Genomic DNA, 20728 nt, shown 5'->3' with positions numbered 1-20728 from the left:
AATCTTAGAGGGAAAAATGTAGCAAGACCATATCATCCACTGATATATGATTCCTTTCAACTAATCTGCTTTGTTTTTAGAATCTTTCAGGAGCAGCATCATTCCCTCTCCATTCTTGCTCCTGATCCATCTTGCTCCAGCATGATATCGTGGTGAGTACATGGCACATCTGCCTTCCCTGCTGTCTGAAAAACGATCTGCCCCTCATAGCTAGTGCTGGGACTGTTCTGTCCAAAGTTAAAGTCATTCAGCAGTTACTGTGACAGACAAAAGGAGCCCTGAATGTCATCACCAAGAGTGTGAGAAACTCTTACACCCTTGACAAGGTATCAGCCAACCCTCTGTGACTTTTAAACAACACTCAGTGCTTTTTTCCTCGATACTATTTCAAGATTGTAACTAGCCTTGGCTTGAAACCATGAGCATCTCCCACATTTAACCCTTCTGCTTGTTTTTTGGCAATATCTCAGCCTTGATCACTGAACTCAGGAAAAAATGCTGATACTGTGATGCAGGTTCATCCTTTGCAAAGGCAAAGGTGTCTGGGTTTTCCAGGATGACCTGTTTGATTATGAAAAGACATTGGGGCTCAAGGTCCCACGGGCTATGAACATTGCAGGAGGCTCCCCATGCCACTCACAGCAGGCACACTGCATTCCCTTCCCTCCCACGTTTCTGGGCTTCCTTGCAAACTGCACCCTTGATTTGAAGCTGCTATGAATGCTGATGCACCATTTTCCAATAAAAGCACGGGACTCTGCTTCAGAAGATCTATTTTCAGATACCATTAGCTCTCCCTTTTGTCTTGAGTAAATCATTTAACTCCTCTGTGTATCATTTTCTACATTAGTGAAGTGGAAATAATCAAACGCATTAACTTCAGAGAACAGTCCAAAATTCCTTGCAGATGGGAAGCCAATGGGACTACTTATATGGATAGAGACTGCTGAATAAGACCTTATTTAATTACTATCTGTGAAATCCTCAGAGAAAACCTCATATAAGTTTGAATTTTAATTACAGAAATAATACTATACAGAAATGAAATCATACATTTGGGAGTTGATTTTTTTTCCCAATAAAACAATATTGTGGCTTTATTACAACACATCCAAAGCATAATAATAACAATCATGATTTATTATCATTGCATCAGATTGGTTAATATTTCCCCTGGGGCATGCAAAGTTACAGATCTGCATTTTCAGCTTGACTCTGAGACATTTCAATAGATTACAAATGTCACCTGCAAAAATAAATATGTAAATTTCCACTATTTTCTGGGACAGATTTCAAACTCAGAAACTGCATATTAGATCTGTTCCTTTAAATAGAAGTGATGGAAATGGCCAACTCATGCTGATTGGGGGGGAGTCAGCTAGGGTCTCACAAACAAGGCACAGTAGAAGAGATTTGAATCTGGGAGGAGAAAAGAAGGATGACCATGTGAAAACAAATGGAAAAATAATAAAGATTTTTTTCCCCTTCATATTTCCTCAAAATAGCCAGAAGAAGCCAGGTTAGAAAAGCACCTTTAAAATTTCTTTCCTTTCTCTCTACTTCCATTAGTTGAATTAATTAGCCTGTCATCGCTACTAAGCCCTTCAGCTCTGCTAAGCTACACAGCTGAATCTGGCAGCTGAGGCTGGAGGAAAAAACAAAGTTGGTTTGTGCATCCCAGGAGACCAGTGAGCTTGTTATGACTCACTGTGTGTGCAGAGCTCCACAGATATGCCTTCACGTGATGAAGGTGAGAATGGGCACCAGTACAAACTGTTGTCCATGGCCTGTGTCCACCAATTGTGACTAACTCTGCTGCATCCAAACACTTGGCATATATGTGGCTCTTCTGAAAGGAAAAAAAATACTGACTAGTTCTGGTAGTAACAGTTCCTGCACAGAAAATCCTCATAATACCTTGCCTCAGGACAGCATATGTCTTTGTTCACCAATTACCTCTAACTGTTGTCTTGTTACTTACATCTGGTCTGAGGCTTTTCCTGCAGAAAGACAGCAAGGTATTTTGAGTGGCACATTTTCCTGAGAGCACAGAGCTAGAGTACACACCCTTTACCATCATATCCAGTGAGCAGAGCTTTGCACTCAGGGTTGCCATGCTGTGCTTCCATCTGACAGTCCCGAACATGAAATGCCAACACCAGAACCACAAGCACCTCTCCTGTGCCTCCTGCTACACAACCCATGTTCAAAAACCAGAAACCCATGAGAATATAGAAACTCCCACATGAAAAAATGGTTTCCATTTCCTTTGCAAGAACTAATGATTGCTTTGGCTACAATACCCTGAGAGAGGAGAGGAGCCAGAGGAACTTGTATGGGAAAAGGTGCAGGAAGTCATGCATGCCCAGGGGTAATGAATATGATATACATTATTCCTTACTAACTTTGCTGCTTAAATACTTCTTTGATGGAAAGATGTAGCTGTTTTGAGATCACCCTACCAAGATTATATTTCCCCTTTCAGGAGGAATTTATTCAATTTCAGTGGTTGCTGACACACATCCTGAATTAGGGTAGACTTTGCCTCAGTGCATGACTTCCACCTCTGCACAGTAGCTGCTCACAGAAAAAATTTCCCTTTCAAAACTAATCAAAATGAAGTCCTCACTCCTCTGGAAATGTGACATGAGCACAAAGGGGAACACCCAGTATCCAGGTCCTAAGACCACTTTTAGGTATCCAATGACTCAGCCCTGCCCGTGAGCTTTGTAAGAGTGTACAGCTACTACAGTCAATGCCACTCTGCAAATGTCACCATAAGGTCACATCCACTGACTCAACCTCAAAGAAGAATCAGTCAGAGGGAACATGAAAATCTAATATGAAGTGAATACAACCCAAAGACTGTATAAACAAATGCATGTTCCTTGGAGGAAGAGTGAAATCACAAACATTATCATTTAGTTCTCTTTGCTGTGCAAATATCATTTATCTTATGTTATAATGTATGTTAGTAAGAATTCTAATTAAAGACTTGCCTTTACCTTGACCTTTACAAAATCCACAAAATTCAGAGATATTGCTGCAATCCCAGGGCTCTGAAGCTCTTGCAGGGGAGCAGAAGGATGGAAATGGCAACCTGAGACACAAGCTGCTGTGAGTAGCAAAGGTGCTGGGAAAAACAGTGTCTCCAAATTGATGGAAAGATGAAAACCAATTTTTATGGAAAACAAGTTTTTCATAGGTTTTTAAAATGAATCCTTGGAAATATGCAATGGCTGTTTACCTCTCTGTTTAGTCTCTTAGGATAGTTTATTAACAAAGTCTCTATTGAAGCTTTTTGTGGTACCCTCTAATTCCTTTCCGACTAATTTGTTTTTAACTGCTGTGCCTGCTGTGTGCAGTAAAACCTATTGCATTGATCTCCTTCCCTTCCTGCAACAACATGAGAGGCTTCCTGCATATGGATCTGTCTTGGCTTTATTCTTGCTACAGATGAACAGACCTCAAAAAACAAAAAAATGTTGCTGCCTAAATTCAGCAGCCTTGCAGTCATGTCCATAACTTTTACCCCAATGAAGTCCAAGGGGTTGCAGGTCCCTGTATGCTTGGAGGGAAGCTGAGGCAGGTGCTAGCAGAGTAGCAAGGCAGAGCAGGACCCTCCTGTGCACAGCCCCAGGGGAGAGGTGCAGGAGTTGGGCTCCAGCCTGGCTTGGGATGGATGCTGGAGGTTGCTGCTGACCATCTCAGCAGCATCAGTGTGGTGTCCCCTTGCTTTCAGTCTCTGAGCTCCATAGCTCTGCTGCTGTGGAGCTCAGAAACTGAAATTAAGGGGACACCACATTGATCCTGCTGTGCTGGCCCCCTCCCCTGATGAGGTGGCCAGGCCTGGGACATGAGTGGTTGCAAGAGCAGCAGAGGCTCCAGAATAGGCTGTGCTAAAGGACACTGCACCACCTCTCTATTTACCCAGTGCTGGTTTTGTGTGTTGTCAAATTTGTATGTAATAAATACAGTCCCTGAAACCCTGGTCAAATGAACTGTCCTTTATATTGCCATGGAGAAAGCTTCCTTGTCCTGCACTGACTGAGCATGCAACCAGAGAAAAGCAGAGGTTTATGCCTCCTTTAAGTTCAAATCACAAAACAACAGGTTTGATTCACAAGGCTGACATTTAATTATTTGCCCTACATCTCAGGTTAAATTTAGAGCTAAATTTAGAACAAGTGTCTGGACAGAATGTCATGACACCAGTGTATATCTGTTGCACAACATGCCATATGAACATGTAATGTTTAACTGGGTTAAAAATAACTGTACACTTACCTAACTCAGCAGACTCCTGTACTCTGTCTACTGAGCTGGTGAGCAGACAGTGCAAGAGTAAGAATCACAAGTATATTCTGGAAGGAGATATTATTAAAAGCAAAAAGACAGAAAAAATATTTTTTCTGTTTGTGTTCTTGCTTAGCTTTTTTTTAAATCAAGTAGTAAGTGCTGTTTCATTGTCATATAACTATGAAAGTCCAGATAATCTTCAAAATTGATGTGAATGACTAAATTAGAGTGAAGTTGTGAAGAGTTTTTCACCACTGAAGTGAGAGATCAGTCATTCCTTAAGATCAGTCTTAAGTGGCTGTTAAAACTCCTACCTTAAGCCTAAAAGAGGACAGATTCTTTCACAGTAAAAAAGTAGCTTGCTACATACAAGCTTACAAGATACTACAGGGCTACACAACACCAACCAATGTGGCTGAGTCAGGTAGACCCAGAGCTCCATCTAAGCACCATTATCTTCCTTGTGCTGTTTGGAGATCATAGCTCCAGGAAAAACCACACCTGTTTTACAAGTGTCAAATCCACAAAGTCAGATGGAAAATCTGTTTAACACTTTTATAGATAAGATGAGAGCAGCACGAAAGCACAGAGGAGGGCTGGAGTAAAGAGCTGATGCTTTGATGTCACTGAGAGCTGTAACAATAAGCAGAATGTAGTTTCTGTATGTGAGCTGCAGCTGCACTTCTGTTCTTTGGCATTCACCTAGACCCACCCTGCTGCTGAGAACAGGTTAGGGTGTTTTCACCAGGCCTTGTTTGGTGGGGCTGCAGGTGCCTCGGGCATGGGTGATGCCCAGTGCTGACAAATTCTCCTCCAGTACCAGGAGCTAGCAGCCTCCATGGCTGCCTGCTGAGGAAACATCCTTGTAGGGCCCCAGCTCCACCCTGGAGCTGCAGCCTGGCAGAGGGCAGGTCACCAGGATGAGACAGAATGCTGAATGCTGCTGACCTCCAAATGGAGGGGCCAACAGCTGTGCCAATCAGCTGGGTGTCAGGGTGCAATGAGAGCCCCTGGGCAGTGTGCAGGGTGCTGAGAAGGCACCGGGGAGTGTCTGTAGCTGAGCAGGGAGAGAGTTTTGTTTCAAGGCCCTACAAGTGGGATACAGACAGTTCCCCAGGTCATGAGGCTACAGGTGAGGGCTGTTACCTGGCAGTTGCCCTGGAGCTGATGGGAGCCTGTGCAGGCTCATTCTGGGACAGGATGATCTATCACATCCTGGGCTGCTGTGGTACTGTCTGGTCTCCTCAGCCAAAACTCTCACCCTAAGGTGGGGCAGTCCTTTGGGACCAGAGAAAGGAACAACACCATGTCAGTGTAGGGAAATGTATCCATCTACTTTGTGCTTGCTTTCTGGATACCAAAGCACAGGCATGCCAGCACAGCACCTTTCAAAAGTGCTCAAATAATTTCATTGGTTTTTTTCCTTTAATGAGTGACTTCCTTTTGACCCGAGATTGTGAGACAAGATAAGGTGACTTAAACTATTCAGAGTATATATGAGTGAAATGGGTGCATGCAGGATGTCAAAGATATTTTCTCTGAAATGCTGCAAAGACTGAGTCATTTCTTGGTTGGCACGTTCTATTTTTCATGAAAATGGTTTTGCTCTCTGCTGCAATTGTACATCATGTCTGTCACATCAGTTTTGGTCACTATCATGTGTCATGGGTTAACCTCCAACATAATCTTATTTTCTGTAGCTTGGCACCTAAAAATCAATCAGGCCAACAGTCAGCTTTAAGTGGACCCTATAGGCTGACCCTAACAGTGGTGGTTTGGGAACATTTGCAAGAAAATTTGGTCAGGATAAAAAGTTCTCCATGGAGACATCCTGCCAGTTCATGATGACTGGTTTAAACTTTCAAAACTTGGCACTTCGCAACCTTTCCAAATATTTTTTTGGTTATTTACTCCTCAATATTCTTGTTTTCATATAACACCGAACCCAAATACACACTTTGGTAAATTATTTTTCTCCATGACATTTTGAAACAACAGGTCCCAGAGCCTCAAATTACACATTCCTGTGCTATTGTTGTCAAACCTCTGCCAACCTCTTGCTGTGTACCAGTGAAGACTTGCATGTGGCTGGACCACCAGGAGCAGGGACCTCATTTCGGGGGCATGCTGAATGCACACTGTGGGTCAGGCCCGAGGGGAAAGCCAGGCTGCAAACACCAGCCCAGATCTGAGTCACACGGAAATGACACCGGGCTATGCTGGAAGCACAGAGGTCAGGTTGCACAGGAAACTGTGGTTAGTTCTAAAACATAGCCAAAGCAAAACCAAAAAGTCCAAAACCTCATACATGCACCAAGGCTTCACTTTTCAGGCAGCAGCTCTTAATGAACATGCTGGCAGACTCACCGGGGCAGCACATGGCAGCAGCAGAGCTTGGGACACATTTGTGTCTGGCAAGAACCAAAACGCTCCTTCCTATCTCAAGAAAAAGTGATTGATAGTGTAAATTTTTACCAGTTCTATTAAACATCTGTGGTTACTGGTTCACTGCTTAGGATATGAAGAGGAGTGGAGTGTTTCATAGTATTTTTATTTTTTAGAGAGGAGGAAAAAGGAGGATTTACCAGAAACCACTGGAGTAAGTGAAGGGTGTTCTCCTCATTACTGATCTTTGTAATTGCAATCCATTCCACATGTTTGGCCTGAGGATCAGTTTGTTTCTGCTCTGCATTACATCTGTGTAACAAAGCATGGAAACTAATATTTTTTTAGTGGTATACTCAGGTATAAAGTCATAAAGTCACCCCAGGACAACTGGTTCAGTACCAGGGAAGCTGATGGAGTCACACTGGAGTAAGTGAGGACAGAGCTGTCAGCCAAAACCCCTGAAGGTCTCATAATACACTAGAAATAACACACTTAAATATGTAAAGAAATAATAGAACAACCAGGCATCACCAAACTTTCTTTGCCTTGGATAATTATGTTTTGTTATTTATGAAAAACTATTATTGTCTCTGCTGACCCTCTGTCAGGAGACATGTGAATAAGGACTCTCTTCATCTGTATATGTGCATATGAACAGATATGTCAGTACAGATCTGCTGTACTTGGGTAAAGACTGAAGTCCTTTACCTGAGACATTCATTACAGGTACAAATTATTGTGAAAAGAGAATAGCTGGGGAAAATAATGCAGAAGATATGGGCTTTCTCCAACTTTCTTCCTATAAAGAAATTGTTCATATAGTTAAAACTCTACTTCCAGACAATTTCCATCTGTCCTTGCTGGAAAATTGACAAACAAGGGCAGAGAACACACATTTTTGCATTTATTTATGTAAGGAACAGGCAGATCCCTAGGTACTATAAATCAGTACTGTCCTGATTATTTTAATGGAACTGTACTTACTTGCTTCCAAAGTAAATTGGTGCTCAGGCCCAGGAGCACAACAATCTCTTCAGGGAGAGGCAGATGTTCCATCAAGGGATTTTCAAAGCTGTGCCTCAGATCAGTGAAATAACAACACAAATGGTGCACACTGACTTGCAGTATGAATTTCTCATGACACATTAACACTTTTCCTTTTTGAGCTCCAGATCAATATCCTATGTTGGATAAAAACAGGCAAAAGACTTCCAGCTCTTTGAAGGTGAGTAAAAAATCTTCGCTGATCCCATGTGGTTCAGGGTAATTTGTTGACATCCACAATTGCAAATACACCTGGAAATGACCTGATTCTACCACTCTCTCTGAGCCAGGCATCAATGCAATATAAAAACCAGGTGAGCATTCTGCAGGTGGTGAGGCTGAATTGCAGTAAGCAGGAAAAAGAGTTCATTGTAGGGAGTGTATGTTTCTGTTTCTCTTCCACCTTGAGTGCACAGATAAGAATTCTGTACTAGCTAAGCCTCCTTAGAAAAAGATCATCAGAAAGGTTGGCAGCATAGTATGCATATTATCAGAGAACCAGATGAAATCACATCAAAATAAAGCTACTGTTCCATATAACTAAGATGGCATACACCAGATATAAGCATGGGGCTCTGTGCCTCTTGCTTGTTTCGTACAAGAAAAACACACTTTGCTCTGCAAATTAAACAAAATACTGCTGAGACAACTTCCCTTGGGAAGAAGATTTAAAAAAAATAGATAAAATTCATGTTCCTCCACACATGCTGCAGTAAATATGCACAATTGCACCAGAGATGCAAAGAGAGGACTAGGAACTGTGTGATAAAAGGACAGCATCAAGAAAGCCAAACATCTTCTGAAAAATCAAAGAAATCTCATCCTAGCCCTCCAATTTTATTTGGAGCATTTGTATTTTGAAGCTATCTCAGAACTATATTGCATATCCTCGGGTTATATTGCATTTTTTGCAGTTGATTTAGAAGCTTTCAGGTTGAAAATTCTCCCAAGGTCTCACACTCAGCAAGGAAGGGACATTTTCATGACTTGGCAGGTCTCTGCATTGTGGCATGCAGAAGAAATATTTGCCAGGGTAGGCCTTGAGGTTTGTGATCCCCTGGCCACCATCTCTGCCTGGCCATGGCTAAGGCTGCTGGGGGAACAGGTCTGTGGCTGTGGCCAGGAATGTGGCTCCCTGCAGCCCCTTTCTCCTCATCAGAATGACTGAGTAATACCTTTCCTGTACACACAAATACCTCTATCTGTACACTTTATCTGCATACCTAGTGTTGTACATTTATGGGTGGCATCCCAGAACAGAAAAGCAAACTGGAATGATGGCAGTAGGCACTGACCGAAGTTAAATCTGTTTTGCAACATGGGGAAGTGAGATTGTAGAAGACAGTGAGGTGATCATCATTGCAAAATCAGAATTTATGGAAAATAATATGAAGTCAATAAAAATGAAAAGAGAGAGCAACATCATGCATAATAGGACACGTGCACAACTGGTTAACTCAGCCCCAGAGCAGCTTAGGGCAGACCTGGGAAACTGAGTATGTGCAGCTGCTGCTCATGCATTGAGTCCATCTAATCCATCCCTCAGCCACAGAGTGCCCACCACTGTGGTATCTGTTTACACAGCACAGAGCTGTGGCAAACATGCACTTATCTGCTCTAAATTGCTGCACAACCCTACTTCCTCACTGCTTACACTGAGCTGACTTGTCCATCAGCCTTCTCAAAATGCTGCAAAAGGTTCAAGAGGCACAGTGCTTCCCACATGTGTTGGCAGCAGTTTTTTCCAATAGAGTATCTCTCCAAAAGAATCAGCAACATACCAGACATGCCCATTAGTTTTGCACGTTTCAAGACCATTGTCTTGCAGTTTCCCTTCTAAGACACTCATCCCCAAACTTTATAACTATGAAAAGCATGAAAAACATTAGATAACCTAAAGCATTTTGTACTGCACTGATCCTGGAACAGATTCTGTGCCCAGTGGAAAATCCATAGCTGGGCCCATGTCTCATTTCCTTTTTGTAAGCCTTATGAGACCAGGTGCTTTCTCAGATATTCCAATCATCATGCCCATTGAATAAATCTCTGCAGAGGTGGTTAGAACAAACATTTCATTTGGAGAAAATCTTCAGGAGCTGTTTAGCATCCTTCCACACTGAAAGATCCATTCCAAAGACCATCACATTGAATTATACTAATAAATACATGTCAATCTTGCCTATCAGGACCTGGACTCACAGATTTATAAAATTTCAAATCTTTGGAGTTCAACAGCGATGTTAAAGCAAAGTGGAAGACAAAGGCTGTCATGTTGGTAATTTCTGTGTTGAATTCTCCTGTTGGAAACCTCACCTTTCTCCATTGTGCAATATGATGTCATATATTTACTGCCTGGCCCCTGTGTGCAATCCTAAAGTATAATTTTTGCACCAACTTGTCAGGAAGCTGGACAGGTGGATTTCATATTCCCTCAGTCTCCATTTAGTCCAATTTGTCCTCATAAGGAGCCCTGCCCACATGGATATATATTTTTATAAAAACATACGTTCATTTCACATGCAGAACATCTCAAAGTCAAATCATCTCTCTAAACACTCAGACCAAAACACCTTTGGCACTGAAACTGCTAATGCCAGAGCAATAGAAGAGACTCTTTGCCTTGTCTCAACACAACCCTTCCTCATCTTTGCTATCATGCAGTGCCAGGCAGAGCTGTGTGGTTGTAGGCCATGACAATGCACCACATACCATTGTTATTATCAGGATCACAGAATCAAGAATCACAGAATATTCTGAGTTGGGAAAGACCCACAAGGGTCATCAAGTCCAACTCATAACTGAATGGCCTATATAGAATCCAAAACTTTGACATTATTTAGCACCATAATCTGACCAACTGAGCTAATCTGTATTAGGAAAAAAATCTTGCCACTGCAAGCTGGTATTTTTCATGCAAAGTTTGATTCCAGAAGCAAATTCTTGATCTGTTTCCAAACATGCGGTGTAATCTTTATTTAAAAATAAAATCTAATAAAATAAATCAGATTTCATGCTACATTTCCATTAAACTTAATGTTGAACCTAAAAGATATGTTGACATAACAAAAAATACTGAAATTACCTTGCTTCATAAAATTTTCCAAGTCCTGTAATTGCTTCTGAAACCAATCCATCTATATATAAATCAGAGCACTAAACTTCCCTGTTATAAATTCAAAATTGTTTTAAGAACTTTTCAAGCCATCACTGCATTGAGTATGCCCAGGACAAATGTACTTTAGAGAAGTAGATGCATCCTGCCCTCTTCTAACTAACCTGATTATAACACCAACAAATGCAACTAATTCCCTTTTAATTTGCATTAGCATCACTGAACTTATCACTTGGCCAAATAATTAAATAAGGATGTCTCAACAGAAAGTAACTAGGAATATCATAGAAGGAAAAGATGATGCCTTATTCACCTGTTAAATGCAGCATTTTTTTTCTCTTGTGCCAGAAGCAAACTTTTATTTTAGTAACTTTTTAAAAGACTAACAGTGGGAAAAGGAAATGAGGCAGCACAAATTACTGAGCAGAAACAGAACTGAATGAAATGACAGAGGGAGAGAAAAATAAACTGGTATCAGAGCTTGAAAATTGAGAATCAGGTAGGGCTAAGCTCACTCTACCACAATGTCAGATTGTAACACAGGGCTGTCTCTGACAGTCTCATCTGATACCAGCTGAGATCCTGCATGTCTGTTGTTTCATCTGTTCTGTCAGTAAAATAAATCAGCACAATACTACAGTATTGGTAATAGGAGCAAGGTTCTAAAAGGGACTCATTGCATCTTTAGGTCTTGTCCCCTACTGTAAATAAACATCATGCACAATCCTCATTCAGAATATAATGAGACCCATCAAAAAGGAGCAAGGAAATTTGGGTGAAACATATTAAGAGGCTTCAATAACAGCTGAGCTGGACAAGACAAATACTGATTTAAACTGAAAGGGGGTTTGAAATTTGGGAGTTCGGGTTCCTTCTGCAGTCAGCAGGGATTAACCTCTGTTATCTAGCCTATTTATCAACAAAGCAGCTGCCTAAAAAATGTGGCTGATGGAACACTCTCTCCCCCTCCTCTAGTCATGATTTAAATACAGCGGCTCCTGACCATGACGAGAAGCCCTCCAGGTTTAATCCCCAGGATATCAGCTGGTGATCAGCCACTTTTGAAGGGGCTCAGGGATGAGCAATGAACAAAGCTCCTGATGCCTGTGGGAGAGTGCTAAGTGATTTAGGTACACCCAGCATTAGAGGGCTTTCAAGAGGTTGTAACTTGCAAGGACAGGATGCAAAGGGATGGTGTCCAACATGGCTCTAGCCCCAGCTCCTGTTACACCCAGTAATATATTGTTCAAAACCTCTTTCCACTGATCACAAGGTTCTTTTTAATTGTCTCATGGTCCTTTATTTCTTTTGCTGCCAACTCTATCCTTTAGCTGAGCTGGCTCTCCATTCTCCCTGATGCTATGCCCTTGCTTTATTTATAGAAAGCACTGGTATCCACTCTGGGATATTTTCTCAGTAGCGGTGAGCCAGCCAAGTTCCCGTTGTTCCAGCCAAGCTCTCTGCTCCCCTGCTCTGCTCAGATCTCCCTACTGCACCTGTGTGGTCTGAGGCAGCCTTTTGGGCACATTGCATGCAGTATTTGGGAATAGATCTTATACATGTCTGGTACCACAGAACATTAATGCTTGCTATTAGTAAGTATAATGGTTATTAAAATTCTTTTTATTTCTCAGGAGTCTGAACTGTCAGAACTGCTGGATTTCCCCCTCAAAGGATAGTTGTTTTATATACTCCTTCAACATCATAGAAATTCTCTTCATGAGGCGTAACAGGATTAAAAGCTCCTTTGACAACAAAAGGTCCCTTTAACAACACCTTTCATTCTTACTGTTTGAACTAACTCTTCTAGAATTGTCTTGTGTGTTTCTCAATTTTCTTTGCAGGCTGCAACAGCTAGAGAGAAAAATTGCTAAATACAAAGTATATGAAGGATATCCCGCTGAAAAACAGTGGCAAATTGCCTGGCAGTTTTACTCCAAGGCACCTGCTGTCTCCTTTACTGTAATAACAGCAACTGGCAGTGCTCAGTTTGCTCCTGAGCTGGGTCTGGTTACCAGCAATCAGCTGTGCAGGGCTGTGCTGGGGTGCACCTGGCAGCTGATGGCAGGAACAGTGGGGAGCCAGTCAGACCCATTCCATGGCTGAGCCTCTGTGCCTGGGCAGCACGGCCAGGGGCAGGTAGAGGGTGAGAGAGACAAATCCCTGCAATGACAGCAGCAGCCCAGTTTGACCCTGGGATCTGCATTGCCTCGTGGCTGGGAACTAGGAGCACAAACTCCTGCAGCTGACACCAGCACAAGGGGCAGAATTCTTCAGCTTACCAATACAACTGTGCTTGGGAAGAAAGGACTGCATAGTGCAGCTCAGCAGCATCACCACAATTAATTGATGGTGTCCACTCAGAAATTGGTTTGGACCAAGATGACATAAAGGTGCTAAAAGGATTCACAAAGTGTGTGGTTCATTTCTGCCTTGCTGGGCTTGCTTTTGAAGGTGGGCTCTAAAGCATGCTTCTTGCACAGGGAGCTCTTAGACCTGCAACTCCAACATTTACCACAGGCAGCAGGTCTGCTGAGCTGCAGAAGTGGGCAGTGGCGCTTGGATGGCTACACCACATTATCCCTGCAAGCACAGACTGGACTCAAAGTGACTATAAGCATCCTGAGCCTCCTGACCCCCCTGTTTCCCATTTCCATTGTTGGCTGCTAGTTCTGTTTTTCTCCTGGCTCCACACAGCCATGCAACACTCAGGTGAGGCCAACCTGAAGAAAACTTCCTGGACAAATTGCAGCCTATATAGGGCCTTGCTCGGTACTTTTCTCAGATCACACAGGCACATCTTCAGGCCCCAGAACTTGGGTTTTGACTATGGTTGGTTTCCCTTGCTGCAGGTGATTGTGAATCTTGCCCTAAAATGGCTCTGCAGCACATGCTTGCATGGGAGCAGCGTGGATGGGAGAAAGCCCTGAAATTCTACTTCTGCCCTTTTGTGAATGACACAATCTGATTATTTACACTTCTTTATTAGGGGATTAGAGCTGCAGTAGAAGAGGCTCCAGACTGTTTTATTGCTCAGTGTTTTTCAGTAAATTGGATGTGACCTCTGTAGTCCCATGCAAGAGGGTTGTGATATGTTTGAACTTTTATTACACTATAAAATGAAAACAGTCCTGCTCCCTGGCCCCCTCCCCACCACGTCTAAGGTCAACTATGCTCTGTCAGCTTCTCCAAGCAAGCAAATCAGTCCAATAAGCTTTGAATTTTTTGTCTCTTGTTTTTACAACAAATATACTGGGGTCAGGGGAATATTTATGTTAGAATGAGGGAGCCATCATCAGTGGAGTCTGTTAAACACAGATCCAGCTTGCAGAAAGCTTGTGGGGTGTAGATAAATCCATTTGTGGTTTAATGCTGTATTTAAACACTTAGGTGATTTTCTTTCAAATAAATTCCCTGTTGTGTTGTTTACATACAGGTAAAAGACCTGTCTGTCATTATCAAACTCCATAATCCTGCTGAATTACACAACCTTAGAGAAGATACATTAAATACACCTTTTAAATGCATCTTAAATCCTACCTGAATCCATTCTAGCATTTCAGGTCTTTGGGTGTCCAGTCCAGTCTTAATCTGGAGTGATAATTTTGCACCAAAAGCTCTATCAACCAGAGCTATTTAGCACCTAGTCAGGTGTTAAGCTTATAAATAGTTCATCTCTTGGCAACATTTAGACCTTGAGCTAAGAAAAGTCACTGGCTTGTTTTCACCGTCAGGTCAAGTCTGTTTGAAGGTGTGGCCTATTTAAAGGACACAAAGTACCCAGGCAGACATTAAAAGAACCCAAAACAACAAAAAACATCCAACCTACAAAAACCAAGCTGAAATCCAAACCAAATAGCTTTTCTTAAAAACCCATTTCACTCATTGGTGTGAAGTCTCACAATGGATTGATTTCCTTGTTGAATCACTATTGAATCCCACTGTATTAATTTTCTATTGATAGAGCACCATTTTACTTGGGAGAGAGTTTTCCTTCTTTCTGTCCTTATCACCACCTTTTACAGAGATTAAGTTCCCTGAGATTAGAAGTTTAAATGCCTCAGTAGGAGAGGTATGAAGTCCCACTCATTTCCCTGACAAAACTTTAACATGAAATCACTTCACCTGTCTTGTTTTCTTACCTTTCACATTCTGTGAGTAGAACAGGCTGTTTCCTTTTGCCAGACTTTCATCAGCACAGGCATTTTACATAATTTTCTCACCTCTCAATCTAGCTCATGCTTTGGACTCAGCAGGTTAAGCAGAATTCCCCCATTCAGGTGGGGGTGGGAAAGAAAACAGTGTGGTTTTTTTCCCACAGGAGTCTATTTCAAGCCTCTTCAAAGTAGCAGGGATACCTGCAGTTGCACCTGAAAATGTGAAACTCCCATACTTAAAAAGTCAATACAAAGAACAAATCATTCCCAGTTTCCGTTTTTGGAATTCTTCAGTGTTCTGAGATGACCTTCAGATGCAGTAGAGGGGAGCAAACTGAGAGCTGAGACACAAGTGCTCCCAATCAGTCATCTTGAACCACTTCCCACTACTAGATGCACTCCCCAAAAGTGAGATTAGGTTGTTATGCCGAGGTCCTGGTCCTTCATGGACTTTGTAAAGTGCAGTCACTTCCTGGGAGGTCCATGAGAATCCTGCAGGAAGAAATCTGTACATCAGTAGGATTTGGCTCCTACCATGCCATGAAAGGACCATCATGTATATGGGATAGATGGTAGGTGGCACCTCTGTCCACTTTGTGTTTAATTTCTCTGTGTCCTTTACTGTTTATTTGGAACATTTGGGAACCATCAGGAAACACAAGACTCACCTACAAACCTGATCTTGACAAAGAATTTAGTCATCCTGTCAGATGACCACAAAAATACCATGACCACAAAAATAGCATGACCCTGAAGCCAAGCCATGGGAACATGATACCACAAAAATTGTAATGTTATTAAGCAGGTTATTTATGGTTTATAAGGTGCTATTTAGGTCGAGTCACACCGCCTAAAAATCAAATGCTTAGTGGTGCTGAATTTCATCTTCTTGCAAGAATTCTTCAGACTCACATGTAACAGCTGAACAGGGGAACAGTTCTTCAGCTCCTGCTAACCATAAATATAAAATATATATCCCTCATTTGAACAGGGAAGAAAAAAAATCCCTTTTGTCAAATGAGCGGTGTCAGTGGCCACTGCACAGTCTGGATACCATCCCTGTTGGAATCTCTCATGGATATCAAGTGGGTTCCTGGAAGGAGGCCAAGTGCAATCCAGGCCATGGTGATACACAAACATGGTGACTGAAGCCTATTTTGAACATATGTTTACAAAATGTTGTTACTGAGGCTGATTTCTATGATTAAAAGAATACTCATGATATTTTTGGTTCGATCAATCATCCTTATTTATTATTTCAATTGGGATAAGTTGAGAAACAATGCACTTGCTGGGAGAGAAAGCAGCCCCAAAAAGCCCATCTCCACACATTATCCCCCTGGATCTGATCAATGCTCCAGGTCCCAGGGAGGCTCCAGTGGTGCCCACTGGGTGTGGGCTGTGTCTGGGTGGCACTAAGCTCATCACTGACCTTTCTGCTCAGCAATGGCTGAGTGCTGATGCCAGAGCTGCTCACGGTTCATTTTGGTTCATTTGACAGTGAGAGAAGGAGCTGGTCCTGCCAGAAGGACAGAGCTGCACCACCCTGTGCACAGTCCTGGTGTTTGTGGAGCAGCCCAGGCCTATGCTTGTCCCTGCCCAGCCCCAGAGCAGGACTGGCCAGTTTGCAAAACCTCTTGGAGTCACTAAGAAATCCATTTGGTAACTGGAAGCTGCCAGAGCCAGCAGTCACTCTGCAAGTGAGAGACACAAGAGTGGGTCAGCTTGCTGCTGTCTTCATCCAGGTGCTGATGAGTGAGTTTTCTCACTCCAGAAGAAAAGCAGCATCTTGTGGAAAAAATCCAAAGAGCTACACACTACCCAGGTCATTACAGAGAGCAGGTGAGCAGGTTGCACAAGGCCAGCCAGAGTCACAGGGAGGAAATGGGACACAGGGACACAAGCAGAAGTGGCATTGGCCAGCTGCCAGAAGAAAGAGAGGATCTCCCAAAGGGATCTGTACTGGGCTGAAGCCCTGCTCTGTCAGCATGGGAAGAATGCCCTTTTCTGGGAACTTGGCAATCCTCAATTCTCTGCAGAGGGCAGAAATTCACTCAGGGCTATTGTGCTGGGGCAGAACCAGGAGAAAGTCAGACTGCTGTCAGACATCCCATAAGCAGCCCTGGCAAGGAGGTGGGATGTTCATCAAGCCCCAAGATGAGGCAGGTAAGTAACAAACTTTGAGTATGGCACATCTGTGGCACTCCTTCATGAGGACTACACACACGCCCCTGTCAGCTAAACCTCTGGGGAATTGCCCTGCTCACCAAAGCACTCTGGCAGCTGCAGTAATGCTCAGATTAGCAGCATTGCTGATGACAGCAGGAGTACAAACAGCCAGGAACAAGGGGCTCCAAACTGTCTCTCTGCTCTACCAGCAAAGCTACAAAGAGACTGGGAAAGGGGACATAATGCCATGCTTCAATTTCCTCACAAAGAACAATATTTCTCCAGCTCTCACTTTTTCTCTGAAAATTAATAGATACATTAAACAACAGAAATACTGGGGGAAATGTGCTAAAAAGGGCTACATATCACCAGCAGCATGTGCACCTGTGCATGTGTGGTGTGCACATTGCACAAAGCCCATTATGAGTCTCATCTTGCTGCCAGTCTGCAACCAAACAGTGCTGGTGGGCTCAGCTCCTTTTAGGTGATCTGACAACAGACAGGTCATCAAACCAGGACAAGGAGACTTGTACTTTTTGGCTGAGATATATCACAACATGTTCTTCAAAACTGATTTTTCAGAATTCAGCCCCTGGGAATCTAAACCTGGGGAGCAGTGTTAGAGAAAGCCATAGAACATGCAATCTGCTAGAATAAATAAATCCACTTGGAGACTGTCTAAGTTTAGCTATATAAGGACATTTCTAGAAAGTGAGAAGTTCCATGGTTTTTCCATCAGTATTTCAAAAGTTTTCTCCGGCCTTTTCCAAAGCCCTGTATTAAAGGGGTTTAGAAGAATAATCAAGTCTTAACAGAGAGATAACAGAGACACGGAGACATGCTTGGTCAGAGGAATGGGCAAAGAATAGCATCCAGACAGTTCCCAAGATGTTACCCCTTTGGGTCTTACTCTGAACCGTGTTTTGGGTCTCTCAATCTTCACTTGAAATTCTGGCCCTGTTGAGACAAGACCAATTATTTTACCTTGCAAAAATCAAGAGGAAGGAGGAAATCAGTTCAGCTTTATGGTCTCAAATCTCAGATTATGGACCTAGTCTGTGTGTATATGCATTTCATAGCAAGAGCAAGAAATCCTAAAGGTAGGGCATGCTAATAACAATAAACAGTCCCAGTACTGGCCAGGACTAGTTAATAGTGTACATAAAGATATACTAGTTAATGTGTACTAGTTAATAGTGTACCTATCACTTCCTGTGATTCTCTCTGCCTGCATTCTGGGCTGCAGCATGTGCCTGTAAGGGACACAGCACAGCCCCATGACAAGAGTATGGTGAAGGCACAGGCTGAGGAGAGCAGAACTGTAACACCAATATATTAGATGGGTACTTAGAGAAATTAATGGTTTCCTGCAGAGTATTCCTCTCCTATTCATCACTAGAATTTACTACTGAAAAAATTCATATAATACATTTAGTGACACAGAGAGATGAATCCAGAAGGTTACCATTTGGTGTTGGAGACCAGACTCTGCAAGATGCTACAAAGAAGGCACAAAACAAGTTACAAGTGGGTAGTGATGGAATAATACAACATGGTGAGAAAAAGTGGAAAGCATCCACATGGCACAATTTTAGATGAATGTACTGCTGCTTTTAAAATTGAGAACCTCAGCACTAGGCTAACTGATTTTCTTAACCAGTTCTTCTTCTAATGGCCTTTTAATTTCTTTTCCCTGCATATCCAACTTGGTAAAAGTAGATTTAACTGCTGCAAAATGGAAACACACTGGTAATAGAAAATATTGTCATTACACTGATCATGATGAGAATCAGTGGGACTAATGTACATTTTCGTGCACTCTGATTCAGGGCATGCACTCTGAAATTAGTGCAGGACTCCTCATTTTAATTCCTTCTCTGGGAAAAAGAAGGTGTTACTGGAATCATTCACAGTGTCAATACCATATCATGGTACTTCAGAATCTTTTCAGGCTGAGGCCAGTGGTGTTCAGAGGTTTTGGGCCTCTTTGTTTCCCCACACTATCTCCTCACTAGCTCACTTTGCCCATAGGATTTACGCTACTCCCTTGAAACTTCCCTTTAACCCGGAGTGGAACAAGGCTGTGCTGAAATTGGCCCTCACCCCTCTGCCCAGTGCACACAGTGCCCTTCCCAGTCCATTATTCAAGGCTGACACAAGCCAGTAGCTCCAAGAGCACCAGAAGCCACAAAAGGAAAGTGGGGTGCAATTCCCTTTTGCTCATCCTCCTTCCTACACTCTGTGCTTGATGACACTCCTCTCTGGGGGACTCCTCAGCTCAGGGGGGGGAAGAGAGAGGAGGGCAGCAGGACCAGAGGCTCTCCAGGGTGAGAAGATGTGAATGGCAATGGAGGAGCAAGAAAGGGAAAGATGTAAACCCAGAATGACCGATCTCATGACAGTACTTTGGTACTGGCCAGTAACACACACTGCATTGTGTTATCACAGCTTCCATCACTCTGTATGGGAAATTATTCACTCCCTATGAAACATAGGGGCTCTACTGGCTCATACCTGGTGAATGCCTTACCCATGATTTCCAGTAGCATAACATGCTGCATGCTCCATTCAGTTTTCCTGCAAGCTGCCAAATCTCTGCACTAGGGCAAGCTCGCTAGAAAACCCTACCAAACTGGAAAGGAAGTATCTGACGGTGCTTTGCACCATGCTACAGGGAACCAAGCCCTTGAGTTCTGTCTCACACCATTCCAAACAGAAGAGCTGGTTGGTGAAGTTTTGTTTCCTAAGAGTCATGGAATTAGACACTCCTAAGTGACTCACCAGCAGATGAAGCTGGAGGCACTCATTGCAGGCAGCAGAGTTCTTTCAGATCTAGCATCAAACTCCTTGTCTTTTGTCTCAGTCCAAAGGTAGCATCAGCTTAATAACTCTGGCATCAAACCACTTGTCAAGACCAGCCCTCCTTGAGTCACAAAAAATTATCCCCAGCTAGTAAAAGCCCTGTGAGACAGCAGCTGAGAGCAGTTCGTGCTCCATGTTTATTGTCAAACTCAACAAAGAGTGGTACTGCTGCCAAGGATGCCAACTTTTAGGACAGGTAGGCAAGTGGTGGTAAGAGCTTGCACTGGTGCCTTGGCTGGCAGGTGTGGATCTGTGTCCAGAGCAGAGTGCAACTTCACACATGCTCTCCAAAATGTCCCACCACTGCGCTGCACATCCTGCTCTCCTCCCATCTCATTAATCCTGAGCTGTCCCTGGGTAGCTGCAGAAGCAGGGCTTGTGACTGCCTCCACCTTGTTTTTGCCCAGGCACTGCCATGAGATGTCATTTGGCCTCTCAGCTTGATGACAGGGCCCTGGGCAAGCACTATGTCCAGTCAGTCCATTGGCAAATGAATAACAATTCCTTCTTTCAAAAAAGTGTGGTGTAGCAGTTAATTCATATAATGAAATGTAATGAGTTGGAAGGGAACTTAAATATCATCTAGTTTTAAGTCCCTGTGCCATAGGCAGGGACACCTTCCACTTCACCAGGTTCCTCAAAGTCCCATCCAACCTGGCCTTGAACACTTCCAGGGACGGGGCATCCACAGCTTCCC

The 20728-nt window shown here is 43.0% G+C and overlaps 2 long non-coding RNA genes across 2 annotated transcripts in view; one reads left to right on the top strand and one right to left on the bottom strand.

Moving 5' to 3' along the window:
- The window catches only part of LOC141729330 (uncharacterized), a 78784-nt gene extending 62600 nt beyond the window's left edge, over positions 1-16184 (top strand). Inside the window, exons 2-3 of the long non-coding RNA XR_012580710.1 lie at positions 81-152; positions 15992-16184. This is a non-coding gene — a long non-coding RNA (uncharacterized LOC141729330). The remainder of the gene's footprint in view (positions 1-80; positions 153-15991) is intronic.
- On the bottom strand, positions 4827-14953 carry LOC141729331 (uncharacterized). The gene is made up of 3 exons (XR_012580711.1): positions 14384-14953; positions 6667-6735; positions 4827-5577 (listed from the first exon to the last, which is right to left on the bottom strand). It is a non-coding gene; the product is annotated as an uncharacterized LOC141729331 (long non-coding RNA).
- Positions 16185-20728: the final 4544 nt, after the last annotated feature.

Source organism: Zonotrichia albicollis, chromosome 6, assembly GCF_047830755.1.
Source record: "Zonotrichia albicollis isolate bZonAlb1 chromosome 6, bZonAlb1.hap1, whole genome shotgun sequence".
NCBI lineage: Eukaryota > Metazoa > Chordata > Aves > Passeriformes > Passerellidae > Zonotrichia > Zonotrichia albicollis.
This window is presented reverse-complemented; position numbering and strand designations above follow the sequence as displayed.